Raw genomic sequence first — 20,108 nt, forward strand, 5'->3', positions numbered from 1 at the left:
TTGTGCCTTTATTCTGGATACACCTGATGAAAGCAGTTTATGGAAGGTAGATCCAGAGATATTATTCAGAATGATTCACAGAGCAATAGATAGATGGAAAATAGGAAAGGGTGGTTAACAAATAAACACTTCTAACATTCTTTTAACAGCACTTTTAGTGGTAAGAAATGGAAAGGTTGGGGAAGACATTTTTAAAGCTATTTGAAAAGATGTTGGTTGAGCGTTCTTCTGAAAGAATGAACAATCTGAATCTTCATATTCGGAATGTCAAATATCAGGTAGCATACATAAAAATAAAGCCACATCTAAACATATTTCAATGAAACTAAAGAACACTGAAGGCAACAAGATCTTAAAACAACTAGGATAAGAGCCAAATAATATACAAAACAGCAAAATGTAAAACATGTCAGTCTGCTTATCAACAAAGTAAGAAGCTAGAATACACTTGGAGAACATCTTCAAAGTGCAGAATAAAGAGATATGCCATAGATTTATTCTAATAATGGTCACAATTTTTCATACCTGTTTATATCTAGGCCATTTAGTAGTTCCCTCTCACACTGGCTGTATACGTGAGCAGCTTTGGCAAAGGGGGGTAGCAAACTTGATACAGGCAGAATATGAAAAAGAATGTACTCTTTTCTTCCCTCTCTTTCTCTCTCCCTCCCACCCCCTTCTCCCCCTCTCCCTCTGACTCTCTTTCCCTCTCTCTCTGTACTAGAATCACCATGAGAAGATTCTTGGTCTAGACTGATGGAGAATGGCATCAACTAAGGCTACCAACAGCCAGTCAACCACAAGACATGACTAAGTTCCAGCAGATAATAGAGAAATTGAACAGAGAAGTTAATCCCAGATCATCAAAACTTTACAAGTGAAATATAGACTCATGAGCAAAACTAAATAGTTATTTTATTAAACTGATATGTGAGTGGTTTGTTATGCAGCATCATTGTAATAGAAACTGGTTATCAGAGTTTTGTATCATTGTTGTTTAAAAAACTTAAAATCGGGGACTCAGTGAAAGCAGCAAAACAAGGACTTCTGAAAATTCTCTCCTCTTTAAAAGCAATAAAAATACCGGCAAAATTTATCAAAAGCAGTGCTTCCAGATTTCTTGGAATTAACGAAAGACTTGTAGTAATCCAGGGAGCATTTATTCAATAAAATCAACTGATCTCAAGAAAAACAGCAAGCTTTGAGCCATATAACTTTCCCTATTCCCACTCCCCCGTCCCATTTCTGTGATAACCCTGAAAACCAACAGCTCACAATCACAGAGAATACTCTAGCAGCCACTAGAAGGGACAGAAGAGGTTACAGATCCTCCAAAAGCCATTCCCAGAACATTTCCATGTTTGTTTACCTGTCTGGTGGTTCTACAGAAGACCTCATTCCAGGCTGTCTATATTTGACCTGACGTAAAGCTCACCCAACAAGAACAGATTTTTCCCTGGGATAGTCTGTCAAAAATTATTTGAAGCTTGGGCCCAGTTTCTAACATCACCTATTACTTTTTAGGGTCTTCATCTGAAACAAAGGCTATTTAGCACGTTCTCTTCAGTCCAAGGGCTAATTTCTTTTAATGAGGATGCAATCATTTATGTTTATGAATTATTCTTGAAAAATAAAATACCCCACTCCTATGATCCTTTTCACTAAAGTTACATTCAGTTCTTTTTGTCAGGATAGGTTCTCCCAAGTCATATATATATTTATAAACAATTGAAAATTTCCAGAAATCCCAGTATTTCAGCACCTAGACTAATCTCCCAAATGGCCCCCTACACTTTAGACAGAAGGAAATTTTTTAAGATGTTCTATCTTTTACTTTTGGGTTTTGAAAAATATTACCTCAGGTCTACCCATAGTGTCAATACTTCCTCTCTTTCTGCATAACCTTCAAAAGTTACAACTACCTTTTCCCCAAAAAGCTTTCCCAGGCCATTTCAAGCCTCATTAATTTTTTCCTAATATGAATTTACAGACTCTACCACTTCTTTTGGTTTCTCTTATACTGACATATAAACGTTCATTCACTTAGCAGTCCATTTTCTCAAGTACCTTAAAACAACAACTGTTTTTCATACTTTTCCCTTTCTTTTTGTTCTTCTTCTTCTTTTTTTTGGTATCACAGAATGTCCAGAACAAAGGCTCATAATATGTGCTTGGTTTTTCCATTTGCTACCAAGTTATAACTTTCTGGTCCTCTTTCCCACTCCAGCATTTTTTACTGAGCTCTCCCCTCACACCTAAAACTTCCTTTTATCTCACTAGCTCATCCATCATTCAACCAAAATTCACACATACACTTATTGACCTATGAATTCTGAGATTCTATAATGCACTAAACAAAAAGAACTAAATACAAAATTCCTGATCTTGGTAATTGGTTTTCGGTTGTTCTGCCACTTATTCCTTTATAATTCCTCTTTTTAACCCTCTTCTCTCTCCTCAAAGTCTAAAGTAACTTTCTAACTGGAAAAAAAGTTGAAGCAAGTGTTGAACATTACACCTACCTAAAGCATTGTATAATGGTTGGGACAAGCAAGATGCTAACAAAATCTTAAGAAGGATGTAACCTAGTGCTAGCAAACGTAATATAATTACTGAATCATTATCTAAATGCATTCTAAATGTATGATATATTGTGATGTAGCCAGAAACCATTATTTGTAACTTGTAAATCACTGAACTGTGACCTAGATGACTTGTTTCTTTGATGATGATACTATATTTTATAACTGTATAACCTTTACCCTGTGACTGGGTAATAAGAAGATAATTCATAACTGGTTCAGGATGTATCCACTTATCTTGTTTTGTGACCCTAAAGTCTGATACTCTTGTACATAGCCCCTCAGTGTTTATTCATTAAGTAACAGGAGCCAGCCCATAACTGACCAAACCAGTTCTAATCAGAGTTCACTTTCACCTAGCATTCATAATAGCCTAAACCTTAAACTTCAAATAAGCTGAGTGCATAGTCAATCTGCCCAAACTCAGAGATTAGACCATCTCTAACATCCTCATCTAGACCTGCCTGTCTCTGTTCAAATGTTATTAAACACTGAAGCTTTCTCCAGTTCAGGGAGACAGATTTGAGGAGCAATCCTATCTTTGCAAAGCTAACCTTTGCTAGTTAACTTTTTCTCTTTTCAAAATGCCTGTGTCACTTAATTGACTCTAGTGTGCATCGGGCAAGGATTCCCTCTTGAGCAACAAGGAAAACCTGGAGAATGAGATAGTCATGGGAGACTTTGAAAAGCTCTTATGTATTTCTGAGAACAGAGAAACCAACAAATATGCATAGGACTGTGTTCATGCCCTTGGCTGTGCGCATGTTCAGGATAGACCTTAGAAGGCCCTAAGATCTCACTTCTGGCTAACTCTGTACAAGCAGGAAGGAAAGGCTGATGCCAAATTATAAACTGCCTGGATAAATGTTGAAATCATGGCCAAGGCATACATAGAACCCCTCAGCAAAGACTGGGAGATTTAAACTTCCAAGCACTTAAGAAAATAACCGCCCATTCATACACTGACCACTAATCTAATCAAACAGTGACACACACACACACACACACACACACACACACACACACGGCCACACATGATTAAAGACTTTACAGAATTTGTTCAGAAAAATCATTAATAAACACCAATAATAAAGAGCATAAACAAAAATCCCTGGGGAAGTTTGATGGTTAGGTTCTGATGTTATCTTAAGCCAAGTGATTATACCCAGTTGTCTGGTCAGGCAAGCACTGGCCTGACCTTGCTGCAAGGATATTTGTGGCTGGTTGAAAGACCTGAAGACTGGTTGGGTTAGTTAGATTCAGTTGTCAACTTGGCCAGGTAAGCATACCTAGTCTTGTTGCTGCGAACATAATCCAATGGTACTTGAACCTCATTTGTTGCTAATTACATCTGCAGTCGCTAGGAGGTGTGTCTGCTGCAATGAGTGACGTTTGACTTAATTGGCTGGTGCTTAAATGAGAGATTGCAATGTAGCACAGCCTAAGCAGCTCAGCATTCCTCATCTCAGCACTTGCAGCTCAGCCCAGGCCTTTGGAGATGCAGAAAGAAGTCACCCCGGGGAAAGTTGTTGTAACAGTGGCCTGGAGAGAAGACCAGCAGAGATTATCCTGTGCCTTCCACGTAAGAAAGAATCTCAGTGGAAAGTTAGCTGCCTTTCCTCTGATGAACTAACAAAATAAATCCCCTTTTATTAAAAGCCAATTCATCTCTGGTGTGTTGCATTCCGGAAGCTAGCAAACTAGAACACTGGTATATTAAATCATCAGTCAGTTGATTGCATCTGTAGCTGGTTACATCTATACACCAGCAAGGTAATTCAATCAGTTGAAGGCTTTTAAGGAAGAAGAGACACTCTTTCACTGCTTCTTCAGCCAGTGAGCCGCTCCTGTGGAGTTCATCCAGACCCTTCATTGGAGCTGCTAGCTTCACAGCCTGCTCTATGGGTTTTGGACTCTTCCATCATCATGGATGTGTGAGACAACTTTATAAATCTCATATTTGCAGATCTCTCCTATTGATTCTGTTTCTCTAGAGAGCTCTAACACAGGAAGGGAGTCATACTGTATTATTATTATATTATAATGTAATAGCCCATAGTATTGGATTATTACCACATTACATTATTTGAAATGTCCAGTTCTCAAAAAAAGTGGTGACATGCCCATAAATTCCCATTACAATACCACTTTTGCTTGTATTCACAAGTTTAATCTGTAATATTCTCAGTATCATTAAGGTCTAATTATTTTTACATTTCCATTATAATATTTCATGAATTACTGAGAAGTATGTTTATTGCTTGACTTTGTTATAGACCTCCAAATTAATTGCATTGTGATCTTTAGTACTTCAACTGAAAACTCTTTACCAAATTGTTTAAATCTCCTTCCAAGATTTTCACTCTCAGAGGTCTACTCACCTGCTATAATCTTGACTGGTTGCCCTTTATGCTTGGTTCAAAGTCATTATCTTAGGGTCTACCTATAGCATCTTGTGTTAGATTCTATTTCTCTCTCTCTTGTATTATGTCTCCTATTCTGTGTGTTCCACCTCTTCTTATTTCTTTGTTTATTTCTTCCTTTTGATAAAGAACAATCTCTGGTAGCTTCCTGAGAAAAAGTGCACAGGAGGATAAAATTCTTGAAAACTCACATTATCTGAAAATGTTTTTTTCTACTAATACATTTGATTATTAGTGGAAAACATATTTAAAAAATCATTTTCCTTCTGAATTTCCACAGCATCACTCCATCAATTTCTGTATCCCAGTGGTGGTGCTGAAAAATCTTAAGCCATTCTGATTCTTAAACCTCTGTGCTTGTGGATTTTTCTCTTTGTTTCCAGGGTTTTGAAATTTCAGAATAAAATTTCTTGCCATGAGTTTATTTTCATCTATTTTGCTGGTTCTAGACTTTTAATCTATAAATAAACATACTTAACATTCTGAGAATTTTTCTGAAAATATTTTGTTGACAATTTCTCCCCCCCCAATTTTATAGTTCTCTTTCTAAAACTCGTATCATTGAAAGATTGAAGAAGATATTCTTAGAGAAGAAGGGAGAGTCAAACTGATTCTCTCTGTGTGTGCGTGCATACACATATACACACACATATACCTTGGAGTCAATATATCAGAGTATGAGATTTTCATATTTTAATCATCAGAAATGTTGCTGCATTTCTTTGTGTTCACACCCAGTGTGACCTGAGGAAGGAAAATGAAGAGGCCAAAAATTAGACTGAATGGGTAATAGTTGAAAGACACAAGTGCTATCCCCTCCAGAGCTACTGCTATGCAAACCTTGAAATTCCAGGCAAGTTAACTTGAGATTCAACATTCTCTGCAGCTATGTACAAATGAACATATCTGGGCTAAACCCTGCAGATGAAAAATGAGTAGGACATAGTACTGGACTTCAATGATCTACCAGTCTAAAGTGGAGAATAACTAAAAGCACTATAAGTGGAGGGACATATAAAGTGCTGTAGGAGCCCAGAAGAGGGATAGAATAATTATGGCAAGGAATATCATTGGGGAAGATGGAGACTTTAGGTTCAGAGTATGCTTCTACTGTTAACATTTGAAAACAATCAAGAAATATAAATCAATCTTTATGAAGTAACATACCTTCTTGAGGATCTGATGAAATACATGAAACCTCTTCCAATAAAAATGTATATAACACATGTACACATACATGCATATTTTCCTTCCTAATTCAAAGTGTGCACTTCAACAGCTCCTGCTCTAGAAGAAAGAATAGGAACTTTTCAGGCAGATCAGAAGGGCAAGGGATTCTAGCAGAAGAAAGAGCATGTGTAAAAACTTGGAGAAAAAAAAAAACTGTGCCCTATTGGGGGAACCTCACATAATACAGTGTGATTGGAGCATAAGCTGGAAGGAGAATTGGGGTTTGTGTAAAATGAAAATAGAAGATAACCAGGGATAAAGTATGAAGTAACTCAAATGTCAGTCATGCCGCTTTGTTTCCCCAGTGATAAAGGCATGATTGATAGAGAATACGCAGGGCATGTCAACTCTCCGTTAAATGTTAAAAATATAACTGGAAGAGCTGGTGCCCAATGAATACGAGTTGATATTCTGGGAGTGTGAAGTTTCACTGGTATTCACAGTAGGTGTTAAGCGTGGAGTATTCACATCTCAGGCCTACAGCTTTATGAGAGGAAAAAACAATTTTAGAATGAAACCAAAAGCCCCTGAATGACCGTATCAACTATTCAATTTGATATCCTGCAGCAGAATGGCAATCTTCAATGGATTGTCATTGTTCTGAACACAGGCTGCAAATTAGATTTACCTGTAGAGCTTTCAAAAGGTATACCATGCCTGAAACCCACCCCAGACCAGCTGAATCAGATTATATGGGGATGGTGTCTGGACATCTACATTTTTTTGAAAGTTCTCCAGAAAACTTTGTGCAGCCAAGATTAAGAACTACTAAATTAAGAAAAATACCCCACAAAGATAAGTTCTTACTTACTAATCTGTTGTTTTCATGCAACATTATATACCTAAAAAATGTAAAAACAAAAAAATAGACCCATAGTTGATGCACTCTAAAAATAATTTTTAAGCCAAATTTGAAAAATGATGTTTGCGCATTGAATTCCTTTCCTAAGCTGCCAAGAATGTCACATGAAGGACTGCAGAGGTGGTGAAGGGAGTCTGAACAGCATGCTTGGGGTCACTGTCGGGGCCTGCAGGCAGCCAGTCTGTGCTGGAAATGTTAGATTGGGGTTTTTCACACTTTACAGTCTCAGCTCTTGAGTAAGCTGCCTGAGGCTACTATTGTTCTCTTGATATCTTGCAGCTCTATCTGACAAAAAGGCTACATACATCAACAGCTTTTTGCTAAGGGTCTTGTGATTAATTGAATGGCCTTTTAGGTGGACAGTTCTGAAGACAAGAGTTTCCCTATTTTGACTCAGGCAGTCATGGGAATCAGTTTTGCAAAATATTCAGCATCACAACAGCTAATAAGTCATCCATTGCCTTAGAGAAAATATACCAGACCCAATATTTTAATTTTTGTTACACACAAACAGTATATAGGTTTGCAATCAATCATTTCATATATTCTGTATTCTGTTTAATTCTGAGCGTAGAACTGCAAGAAAAATGGTCACACAATGATTTATTCAACACATATTTATAGACCATATCCACTATTCAATATGATATCCTGCAGCAGAAAAGCAATTTTCAATGGATTGTCATTGTTTTCGACACTGGCTGCAGATTAGATTTATCTGTAGAGCTTTCAAAAAATATACCATGCCTGAAACCCACCCCAGACCAACTGAATCAGAATATATGGTGATGGTTCCAGAATATATGGACAGAATAGATGGATACTATGTGTCCAGAACTATGCCAAGTATTGAGATTAGAAAACATACTGTGCACCTGCCCTCAAGGTGTTCTCATATTCTACTAAATGAAATAACTACATATTCAAGTCATAAAAAATCCATTAGAGAGGTAAACTTAAAAGAAGTAGGTAAATTTATAAGATGGCATGATCACTTATAACCTGGATAAATTAGAGCCAGGTCTTCAAGAGCAATAATTGCCAGTATGGAAACTTTACAGGAAACTCTCTAGATAAAGGAGAGCCATTTTGCAGAATTAAATCATAAAATCAGAGCTACAAAAAGGTGTATAAGGCTAACTGCAGTGTATAAAATGCATTGACAGGAGAAAAGGAAAGACGATGCCTTAGGAGTTTTATAAATGGCTAAAGTAAGAGGTGATGGTGGCTTGAGAAAGGGAAATGAAATTAAGGAGGAGAAAGATGCTAGAGAATAATCACATAGGTGAAGTATACAGGAATTAGCATGGGTTTTCAAGTTAAGATTACTGTGCTGGTTTGAATCTGTGGTGTACCTCAGAAAAGCCAGGCCCTTTAATTCTCACTCAATATTGCTGAATGTGAGCTTTTTGATTACCTATGGAGATGGGACCTACCCAATTGTGGGTGGTAACTTTTGATTAGATGGTTTCCATGGAGATGGGTTTCCACCCATCCGAGGTGGGGTTGCTTACTGGAGCCCTTTAAGAGGGAACCATTTTGGAAAAAACTTTATAGCCCACTCAGCCAAATACCTTTGGAGATGAAGAAGGAAAAATGCCCCTGGGAGAGCTTCACGAAACAAGCAGCCTGAAGAAAGCTAGCAAATGTCACCATATTTGCCACATGCCTTTTCAATTAAGAAAGAAACCCTGTATGTCATCTGCCTTCTTGAACCAAGGTATCTTTCCCTGAGTGCCTTAGATTGGACGTTTCTATACCCTTGCTTTGATTTGTACATTCTGATAGGCTTAGAACTGCAAACTCACAACTTAATAAATTCCCATTTTTACAAGCTGTTACATTTCTGGTATATCCCATTCCAGCAGCTTGCAAACTAGAACAGTTACTAAAATAATTGTGGGACTATTAATGGTCGTCTATCTGTCATTTATTCAACAAAGCTTTAGCGAATAACTTCTGTATATGAAGCATGGTGCCAGGTGCTCGGGATACAGCAATGGACATAAGACAATGGGCCCTACTTTGACAGAACTTCAACTACTTGAAAAGAGAGTGACAGGCAGGAGTGATTATTGGCATGATAAAACTACTTTATTTGGGGAAGAAAGTGAAGTACTCTCTTGGGAAGTATTGTTTAAGTAGAGGCCAGAAGGATAGGAAAGAGCCAACATTGAAGAAGAGGGAATAGCAAATATAAAGGCTCTGAAAGGAGACAATCTGGGCATATTACTGGGCTTGAAGAAGAGGCAGTTGCCAACATGTTGAATGATTCTGATAAGTTGAGTAAAATAAAATTAGTAAAGTGATCATTGGTTTTAATAACACTCATGTTACTGTTGACTTTGATGAAAAAAGTTCCAGTTTGATTAGGAGGACAAAACTGAATTGGAATGAATTGAAAAGGAAGAGGGAAGAAATTAGGGAAATAAAAGGTATTTAATAGAGAACAGAAATTAGGGGGTAGCTGAAGGAGGATTACAGTGGGAGAACTTCTAGTGAGCTAAAGTGGTATAAGATTCTAGATCATGTCTGTACACTGAACTGGTAAAGAGGAAGAGTTAAATGTATATGAGCAAACGAAACTGGGAGCAGGGCATGATGACTTCTGGTACCTCTAGTGCACTCTGATCTTCCAGTTGGATTGGACAAGCGGCTGAGTTGATTCTTTCCCCGAATTGGGTTCTACTCAAGGGATGATGGAGGAGGAAACAGCAGGACATTGGGAACTGCAGAGGAAAGTAAGGATATTGAGCACCACAGTGGTGAAGAAGGGTGTTAAAAAGTCCTGGTCAACAAACCCAATGCTGCCTACTTTCTAGTCTGGCTTTGCTTCATCCCTGTCACAACTTGGAATAAAATAAGGATTTCTTCATTTGATCTAACCAAGTGCTACTAGTGGAAGTGGGGTACATATTCTGTGTCTCTTTCCCCACCTTCAAAAGCCAGCTCAGTGAGAGCAGAGTGTTATTGAACCAACCAATATAAATTCTAAAATATTTTGGCAGAACTACCAATGCTTTAAAAATGAAAGTCAATCACTCGGGTTCGATTCCCTGTCCATACACTCCCAAAACACAAACAACAAAACCAACCAACCAAACAAAAATTCAACAAATGGTGCTTCAACAATGGGATACTCACATGGAAAAATAATGAAATGTGACCCCGTCATACAGCATACCAAAAAAAACCCCAAAAGTCAATCAAGAACATTTTAAACATCCCACACTTTACATGCATTATCTCATAGAAAGAAGGATATTTCAGGACCAAAAAGCAGAAAGGACATAATATCAGAATTAAAAACAAATAACAAACCTAGCTTCATGGAAAATCTCTCTACACACTTTTCCTTGTTTTGGATAAAATTCTGCCATGGATTGGTGAAAACATCATCCTGGACTGATGTCAGTTTAGAAATAAGTGTTACGAAACCACTGGACTGGATGACTCACAAAATCTCTTCCATCTCAAATTCTATGAGTCAGTTCATAGTAATAAAAAAAATGTCATATTGTAAGTTTCCTAGTCATGCTCTATTCAATGCTCTCATATATAACTTTCCACGAAGTCACCTTTGCAGTTTTCCCAGCCGTATGGATCTAAAGCAATGCTCTGCCATTTGTATCAGTTTCAAAGTCTTCAGAAAGCCCAGAGCACGTACAATAAACACCTCTTGTAGCACAAAATTTAATAGCAGGTTCAACCAGCTTGAATGTTGATTCAGACCTCAGTAATTACACTTCTTTCTGTACAAATCCAAAATGAAAAATGCATTAATTTTCAAAGAACAGAAGGAAAGAACTGAAAGAAAAAAAAACTGCCTTGCCAAAAAAAAGGAAAACATGAAAGAAAGGTTCCTAGTTAGCACATTCTGGGTACTTTTGTTTCTAAAGCATTCAAATAACCTAGTCTTTTTGAGCACTCTTAAAGATATCTGTTAAAATATTATCAAATAGGGTAGTCAGAAGATGATTTAAATTATTGCAGGTGAACACTAAATATCAGAATTATTACTCACTTAATGAGCGCTCTAATCTGTTGGCACATGCCTGGTGATGATGTCTATCTAATTCTATCAGCAAAGGCCTGGAACAATGTGTTTTCTACTAGGGAGTCTACTTTATTGAATTCTCTGCCTGTCCTAATTCTATATATTTCCAATTAGCTGGCCTACAAAGTTGACAGTGGAAGGGGATTGTTTTCTGACAGGCTAACATTTTATGGCTAATGGCTTTTAAATAAGCAATTGAGTTTGCAGCATTCGGTTCTTGTTATGTTTTACTGGTTCCCGTACTTTAATTTGGTATATGTTATTTGGCAGGGCTTCTTGGCAGGAGCAATTTTAAAAAATGGAATCAATAAGATTCACCATGATGTTGGTATGAGCACTCCAAACTTAGCTTTCAAAAAAAAAACTAGGTTTTGGCTCTTTCCAGAGCCCTGCAAACAAAATGTGTGGATTCTTTGGGCTTTCCTCCACTGTAGCTTTTTGAAATCTAGTTCATGTTCCTCCAACATCCGAATCTGCCTTTCCCTAAACAGCCCCCTCTCAGACCCATGCACTCATCTTCTCTCTCCCTGAAAAAATTAGGTCCATCCAATACGAAAGCCTGAATATAGCTTGTTTTACTCTTTAAATTTTCTTTCTGCCACTTTCTAAGGCATTGTCTATTATTAGGGTCTTAATAAATCTTTGTTAAATGGCAAAATGAATGAGTTTAGTCTCTCTTCCTTCTTCTCTACTTAAAGAGAAATTCCTCCCTTTCCCAGCCTAACACTTCTCAATAATTAAAATCAATCTGATTTGATCCCCTCTCACCTTCTTCAGAATCTGGCTGCCTCATGTATTCATTCCTTCTTAGTCTAAATGCCTTTCATCTTGATTTCTCCATTGACCATTTAGTGACTCCCTACAAATACATGGATATCTCAGATTCATTAAGCATTAGTCTGAGGGAGGGAGAGAGTGGTGATTGGAACTCTGCACATGCATGGGCTACTGGGTTAGGTGGTGTTTTAGTTTGCTAGCTCTTGGAAAGTGATATACCAGAAACAGAATGGCTTTTTTAAAAGGGGAATTTATTAAATTAGACATTTACAGTTCTAAAGCCTCAAAAAGTGTCCTATATAAGGTAACCAGGGAAAGGTACCTTGGTTTAAGAAGACCAATGAAGTTCAGGGTTTCTCTTTCAACTGGAAAGGCATATGGTGAGCATGGCATCTGCTAGCTTTCTCTCCAGGCTTCTTGTTTCATGAAGCTTCCCTAGAGGCATTTTCCTTCTTCATCTTCAAAGGTCTCTGGCTGTGTGGGCTCTGTGATTCTTGTGACTCTCCTGCTCTCTCCAAAGTGCTTCCTCTTTTAAAGGATTCCAGCAAACTAATCAAGACCCACCTAGAATGGGTGAAGTCACACCTCCCTCCAATCAAAGGTTACTACCCACAATTGAGTGTGTCACACTTCCATGGAGATAGTCTAATCAAAATTTCCACATTACAATTTTGAATCAGGGTTAAGAGAAATCGGCTGCCTGCCAAAGACTGAATCAGGAGTAAAATATAGCTTTTACGTGGTACATAATACTTTCAAACCAGCACAGGGTGCAACATTTTATTGCTTGATATCTAGGTGGTAGTGATAAAGGCATTTATCTTTTTTACAATTCACTGAATTATATTGCTTTTTGTGCCCTTTTCTATATCAGTGTTTTATTTTGCAATATAAAGGTAAAGGTAAAAAGAAAAGGAGAGAAAAGAAAGGAAAGGAAGATAAAAGAAAAGGAAAGGGAAAGAAAAATACTTGAAGAGCAAGAAATATTGGTAATCATACTGAAAAGTGGACAACTGTAATGACTCAGTAGCAAAACGTTTTGCCAGTCAGGCAATTTTCCATATTTTTCTACAACAAAATTGAAGAACGATTTGCAGTTGTCAAGTATATAGTTTTGGGTATGTAACTCACAAAGAGTTCAAAAAATTAAATGACATTACTTTAAAAGTAAAAAAGAAAACTTCATTCATTCCCAAATGCTAATTCATTGACACTTTCAGCCATACACACAAAAAATCAAAGTACAATTGCTGACTCATTCTAGCAATAAATAACAATAGTCATCTATGTTTATAAGATTGCATACATCTGGGGAGGTAACTGTTCCATATATCTCATAAATAAATGCATTTTCAATAAATTTTCAACTAAAATTACGTTTAGTAATTATTTTCCAAATACCTTTAATAATTTTTTTCAATCAATTATAAACTCCTGTTAACTGCAGTGCTAACTCAACTCAGAGAAATGTTAACACTGAGAGCCTTATGGCCACTTAAAACTTTTTTAAAAAGTCATTGCTATGCTTATATTTACATTTTGAGAAACTAATAGTAAGTGGTTCATAAAGGACTTCTAAACATTAAAAATCAAAGGCCTTCTATGGAGGAATCTCACAAATATAATGCTTAAAGGTAAAATAAATGAAGTCACGAAAGAGTGCGTACTGTGTGACTCTCTTCATGTAAAGTGCAAAATCAGACAAAACTGATCTATATCGTAAGTTGGCAATTCTTCCCTGTAAAGGGCCAGATAGTAAATACTTTAGGCCTCATGGGCTGAATGGTCTGTGTTTCAGCAATTCAATTCAACTGTTGTGATGTGAAAAGACCAAAAGGCAAAGCATAGATGAAAGGGTATAGCTGTGTTGCAATGAACTCTATAAACAACTATGGGAGGTCACATTTGGTACATGGGCTGCAGTTTTCTGACCCCTGATATATTTAGTGGTCCTACATACCTGTGGCACGATCAAGAAAATCAAGGATATTATTAAATGAAAGTCAAGTTATGGTTAGTTACCACTGGAGGAGAGGCAGAGTTACCGGTGCCCATGGGCACACAAGGAAAGTCTAGAAAGGCAGTAATTTTTAAAACTATTTTGACCTCAGTGGTTATTACATGGTAGTTCACTAAATGGATATTTGTTAGGCTCTACATACATGTTTTATGCTTTTTTCTGCATAGAATATTTTACAATAAATTATTTAAATGACTCTTCCATTTCAGAACATATTGTTAAATGGCACTCTACAAAAGTTAAATGCGTATGTCCCTCCCTTGGGCACACCCACGTTAACCACACTAATGTGTACTTCCTCTTTTCAATAAACTTCACTACTTAATTCCTACTGGCCTTCTTGTGTCTAAATTCTTTTAGGTTTGAGACTGTAGAACCTGGGTCAGGGCTCAGGTGGCACTATATCCAGCAAGGCACCAGTCAGATATTCTGGCAAGCCAGTCAGGAGTGATTTCAAAAGATCCCAGGAGAGGGTGGTGCAAGGGCAGCTCAGTGGTGGAGTTCTTGCCTGCAATGTAGGAAGCCCAGGTTTGATTCCTGGAGCCTGCACATGTCACACACAAAAAAAAAATCCCAGGAGCTCAGGTAAGATACCAGCCTTCAAGACCTGCATTTCTGTTTGCAGGAAATTGCAATCAGAAATTTATCTTCAAACAAAAAGACTTTTAGAAGAAAGCCAGAGTGCATCTAAACAGAATCTGTCCATCTGTGACATCTGAAACAGCTCAATCTGGATAATTACTAAAGGCGACATCCTGGCACCAGACCCTCTCAAATTCAACTGCACACCAGCACATAGGATGACTGTCCACACTGGAGTGTGATTGGGACATCATTATATGAAAAAATAAATGAACAAGGGGGCAAAGCACTCAGGGACTTATGTGGAAAAGGTGGCGTAAATATTGTAAGAGTGGTGGGATGGGGTAGATTGTAGCATAACAATATGTTTGCGTTTTCCAATATCCTCCAACCCTTCCAACATTGAGAGCAATTATGCATATTCCTACATGTACTCTCTCAACTTCGAAAATATAAAAAATTTATCCCTCAACCCCCCTTTACGAATAAAGGGATTGAACTCCTTCCCGGTGGGATTGAAGCAGGATAAAATAGGATGACTGTAAGCCTCTGACTTCCTATTCATCTTTGAAAGAGTTAACAGACAACTCCAAGTCCCTTTTTTTTCTTTTCTAGCTCCAAAAGAACTAATACAGAGCTGCAAACTTCCTGGGACAAAAATTACCCTAAATCTCCCAACCTCCCCAAACCATTGAAACCTCCCCAAGCCATAAAAACTTGTAAAATTCTGGGCCAAAGCAAATTCTTAGTTAATAATAGGTAGAATAAGGTCATAAAGATTGTTAACCAATTGTCCAGAGACAAATTTCAGGTATATGACAACAAACCATGAATTCTGCTGGCTATCTTCTCCTAGAACAAAGAAGACACCTGGAATTCAAAGGTTACTATGGAAAACTGCCACTGGTAAAACTTTCCTGTAAAACAAGCTGACCCACTCCACTCAGGGCATGTCCCTCCCTTGGGTACGCCCACGTGTTTACCTCTGTACTCTCTCTTTTAAATAAGCTTCGCTTTTTTTTTGGTACGCTGTATGGCGGGGTCACATTTCATTATTTTTCCATATGAGTATCCTGTTACGGCAGCACCATTTGTTGAATTCTTGTTTGTTAGTTTTTTGTTTGCTTTGCTTGTTTGTTTTTGGAAGGAAGTGCATGGACTGGGAATCGAACCTGGGTCTCCAGCACGGCAGGCAAGAGTTCTGCCACGGAACTACCCTTGCATCCCCTAAACTTCTCTTTTAATAAACTTTACTACTTTACTAAAAAACAAAGAAACAAACAAAAAAGTTAAATGAACTTACTTTTCTGCCAATAATGTATAAATATTTTCCTTCTTTTACACATTCAACGAAACAGGTTGCTAATCTTTTTGACTTCGAAATCTCACTTTTAGGAATTAATCCAAAAAACTAATTGCCTAGGGAAAAATCATGTTGCACACGGAAATTAACCCCAATGATACTCATCATAGCAAAATCCTGGAAACACCCTGACAAGCCACCAGTAAAAGATTTGTGAAATAAATTAAGGGACACCATATTTCCATTAAAATCTATAGAGTAAATACATAGTTACTGAAATGGAGACTCTATCATTAAATGAAAATGAGGATTAGAATAAAAACTGTGATTCAGTTTCCAGCCTGTGCTGGAGTTTCTCCTTCTACAAATGTTTTTCTCTTCTTCAATCTAAAATATTCAAAGGCAAAAATTCAGACAGCAATAGTGATTTGGTTTACTTTGTATCATGAATCAAAATGTTGCACTGTACTTGGTCAAGAGGACCATGCAGAAGAATGTTCTGATTTATCATGCTTGTTTCCCTAAGGATGATAAAGTAGCTGATCCAATAGTTTAGACACCATCTTCCCTGCCTGGAGGCAATAAGCCAATACAATATAAAGCCCCTCCTTCTGATGTGTCAGCCTTGGATAGAGAGACTTGGAAAGCTTCGTTCTACTCTGAGTACATTATAAGATCCAATTTTCAGATAGGGAGAACTGCTCTAAATGTTTTGAGGCCTGGGTACAGCCTGAAGTTTAGAACACACCCATGACCTCAGGAAGATGTCATGAAACTAAATGCTTATCCTCTTGATCTCTCTGAGACAGAAAAAAGGAGGATGTGTAAAGGGGATCCACACAGCTGAGCCATGATCTGAGGTGAGCCATTAATATTATAATCACAATAAATAGCATTCATCCCAAAGTGAAGCATATCTAACTCATGAGTCTTTTATCAGGGACCAATGTGTAGGAAAGAAATAGTGGGCAATATTGTGAGATTGATCCCATTTTTCTCATTCCTTTTTCCCCTATGCATAAGAAATGAGATTATTTTCTCATGTCTCATTTTAAGACTTGAACTATTGGAATGAGGTATGAAGAACTAAAATATATTACAAATTTATTCATAGGTAAATGTCTGCAAGAATGCTTAATGAAACTGGTTATTTTTCTGTATCGTTGTATTTAATTTTCTTTTTAGTTTATTCTTGACAATATTTTGTACTTTTTAATATAATAAGCAAGTATCGAGGCATTAAAGCTATTTTTAAAAGACTTTCTCCTGATAATACCATTCCTTAGAACTATTTCTCTCCTTCCTTTTTCAGCTTATCTTCTTTTCCTTCCTATTGATTGATCTCTTTTTCAATCACACTCCCACTCCTACCACTGCACTGAAAAGCACTCTCCAAGGTCAACCTTATCATAGAAAATTCCTCAGTCCTCATTTTCTTTGACAGCTTTCTCTAGCACCCAGCATAGTCAACACCTCTCAGCTTTGCAAAATGTCTCCCATGGCTCCTCATTTCCTTGTTTTTCCCCCTCGCTTTCTACTTGCATCTCTTCCATCTCTTTGACTAAGCTTTATTTCCTCTGCTGGTTGGAAAATGTAACTCCCAGCCTCAATCCTTAAAATGCTGCACTTAGGTATATCTTTCAGAGTCATTACCTCCCCAGTGAATTATTCTCCAGACTCTATCACCTTTAGGAGTGTTCACTGAGGTTTACCCCCACCCCTATAACTGCCATTCCCACTGGGATATCTTGACATCATCTTAAAGCAAACATACTTGAAACTATATTTATTTCCCAGTTTTCCCTCTAGACCTCCCTCATTCTTCCCATCAAAGTAGATCATAATTTTATTGCTTTTGCAACAGCCTCCAGCTAAAGACAAAGAGAAGGCACAAAGTGATCTTTGGCTACAGTAAAAAGGTCAAAACAGAACGAACAGTGAGTCTAAGTACAAGAATATTTAGTATTTTAGGGCTTATTTCATAAAAGAAATCAGACCAATGTATCATGATGTTAATTTAAGTATATCCATAAAATTAAATGTAGCACCAATTTTGGAGTCAGTGCGTCTGGAGAGAAATGTGCTCATTACCAATTTTGACACTTTTTCTTTCAAATCATTTAGATTCAGAACCATGGAGAGGTCTTATTCTTCCCTGTTCTTTAGCCCTCTTATCCTGTCGTTCATCACTCACTAACTCTTGTCATGACTTCTTTAGTGTCCTTCTTTGTCTACTACTTCTTAAAAAATTTCACTTCCACAAAATACCTAACTCAGGTCTTTTTCACTTTACACACAGACAAGCAACATTCAACTTTTTAACTGATACTATTTGCCTCCCATTCACTTACATTGTATTCTTTACTCATGAAGTTAACCTGCTCAAAAAGTTATCTTTGGCACTTTGTTGCATACAAGAGGGAATGCATACACCTGAATATTTAAGGCTTTTAGAAGTTGATCAAAAACTATTTTTCCAATCTTATCCACCACTACTTCCCTTTACAATTCTTTTTTATCAGCTTTTGATAAGTGCTACATATGAAGGAAATAAAAAAGGTACATAGATAGAAAAATAAACACCTGGAAAGCAGGGGTGAGGCAGGATCTACTTAGTGAGTGTAGAAAAAGAATGGAGACCTTAGGACCAATGTTTAACAGTTGAATAAGTGAGAAAACAGTAAAGGAGAATCAGAAAGGGAAGCCAGTGAAGTAAAAGGGAAACCAGGTTAAATTTGAAATTATCAGAGGCAAGGGAACGGCCTGCAGAAGAGACCACACAGGCATCAGGTTATTTGGACAATTTAAATGAAAGCATGGACATCAGATCCAATCATACAATTTATATCAACAATATGAATGATAATATTTTAAAAAGGAGAATTGAAGAGATCCTTGCATGCCCTATTTTCTCAGTTTGGCCATGTGGTAGATATTGTAGCTTCAAAGACTATGAAGATGAGGGGGCAGACCTTTCTTATATTTAAGGAACTGGGCTCATCCAAAAATGCCTTGAGACAGTTACAAGGATTTCCATTCTATGGTAAATCAATGCAAATCCGGTATGCAAAAACAGATTCTGATATAAAACTAAAATATGTGGCATGTTTGCTGACAAAGAAAATAAACAAAAACAGAAAAAAAAGCCAAAAGTGTGGAAAAGACTGCAACAACTGCAAATAAAAAGCTTGGTCTGGGAACAATAAATTCAAATAACACCCAAGGAGACACAACAACAAATCCTCAGGTTCCTGATTATCCTCCAAACTGTATTTTATTCCTAAATAACTTAACAGAAGAGACTAAGGAGATGATGCTATCCATGCTGTTTAATCAGTTTCCTGGTTTTATGGAAGTCTATTTGGTATAGAAGGCAGGACATTGCTTTTGTTGAATTTGAAAATGACAGGCAGGCTTGTGCTGCCAGGGATGTATTACAAAGTTTTAGGATCACACCACCCCATGCCATGAAGATCACCAATGCCAAGAAATAACACTTGGGACTGTCTTCTTTAAAGGACTTGGTGTCATTTGTGGTGTTTGTTTTGATAACATTTTGGTCAGGCCATTTTTAATAGCTGAGGACAGGGCATAGTGAAAGTAAAATGTTTGTGAAGGACTTAAATATTATCCAGCCTTTCTTTAGACTTAGTGAGCTGTGGAATACAAAGGCCTTAATTTTGTATAATAAAATTTGTTTGTATTAAAACATAGGCAATGGAAGAATTCCAGGAAAGAGGGCACAGCCAACTGTGTAATTTGCTGTTGACCTTGGTAAGAGCAAGATTAGTGGAGTGGGCAGCTAGAAATCTGGGGTGGGTTAGGAGAGAAAGGAATTAAAGGACTCCAGTTGTCTGGATTAAACCTGATTTAGTTGGGCTACACCTTAATTGAAATAACACCAACACAATTCAATCTACCACAGTGGATATGCAAAGCTTTTGAAGAGAGAAGGTATGAAAACAAGGGCTCAAAAAGAGTGGAAAAGTGAGATTGCTATTGAGCGTGGCAACAGTAAGAATAAATTTGAATTTTGAGAGCATTACTTTAAAGTGAAATTCACCTTAAAATGGAACCAGAGTGCCTGTTTGTTTGATTTTCTCCAGCTCTGAGTAAAGATAAGTAACCTGAAGGAAAGCAATGAGACAAAACTCCACGATTTCTGACTCTTAGGCCAATATTTTTTCCATTAAGACATTACGAATAATATTTTTGCTCTAATTTTCCTCTAGAAAAATCACAGTTCTGGTTCTAATTGAATACGATATTTTC

At 37.2% G+C, this 20,108-nt stretch overlaps 1 pseudogene; it reads left to right on the top strand.

Moving 5' to 3' along the window:
* The first annotated feature begins 18,652 nt into the window (after nucleotides 1-18,652).
* Nucleotides 18,653-19,330, top strand: LOC143672190 (U2 small nuclear ribonucleoprotein B'' pseudogene; annotated as a pseudogene).
* Nucleotides 19,331-20,108: the final 778 nt, after the last annotated feature.

Source organism: Tamandua tetradactyla, chromosome X (genome assembly GCF_023851605.1).
Source record: "Tamandua tetradactyla isolate mTamTet1 chromosome X, mTamTet1.pri, whole genome shotgun sequence".
NCBI lineage: Eukaryota > Metazoa > Chordata > Mammalia > Pilosa > Myrmecophagidae > Tamandua > Tamandua tetradactyla.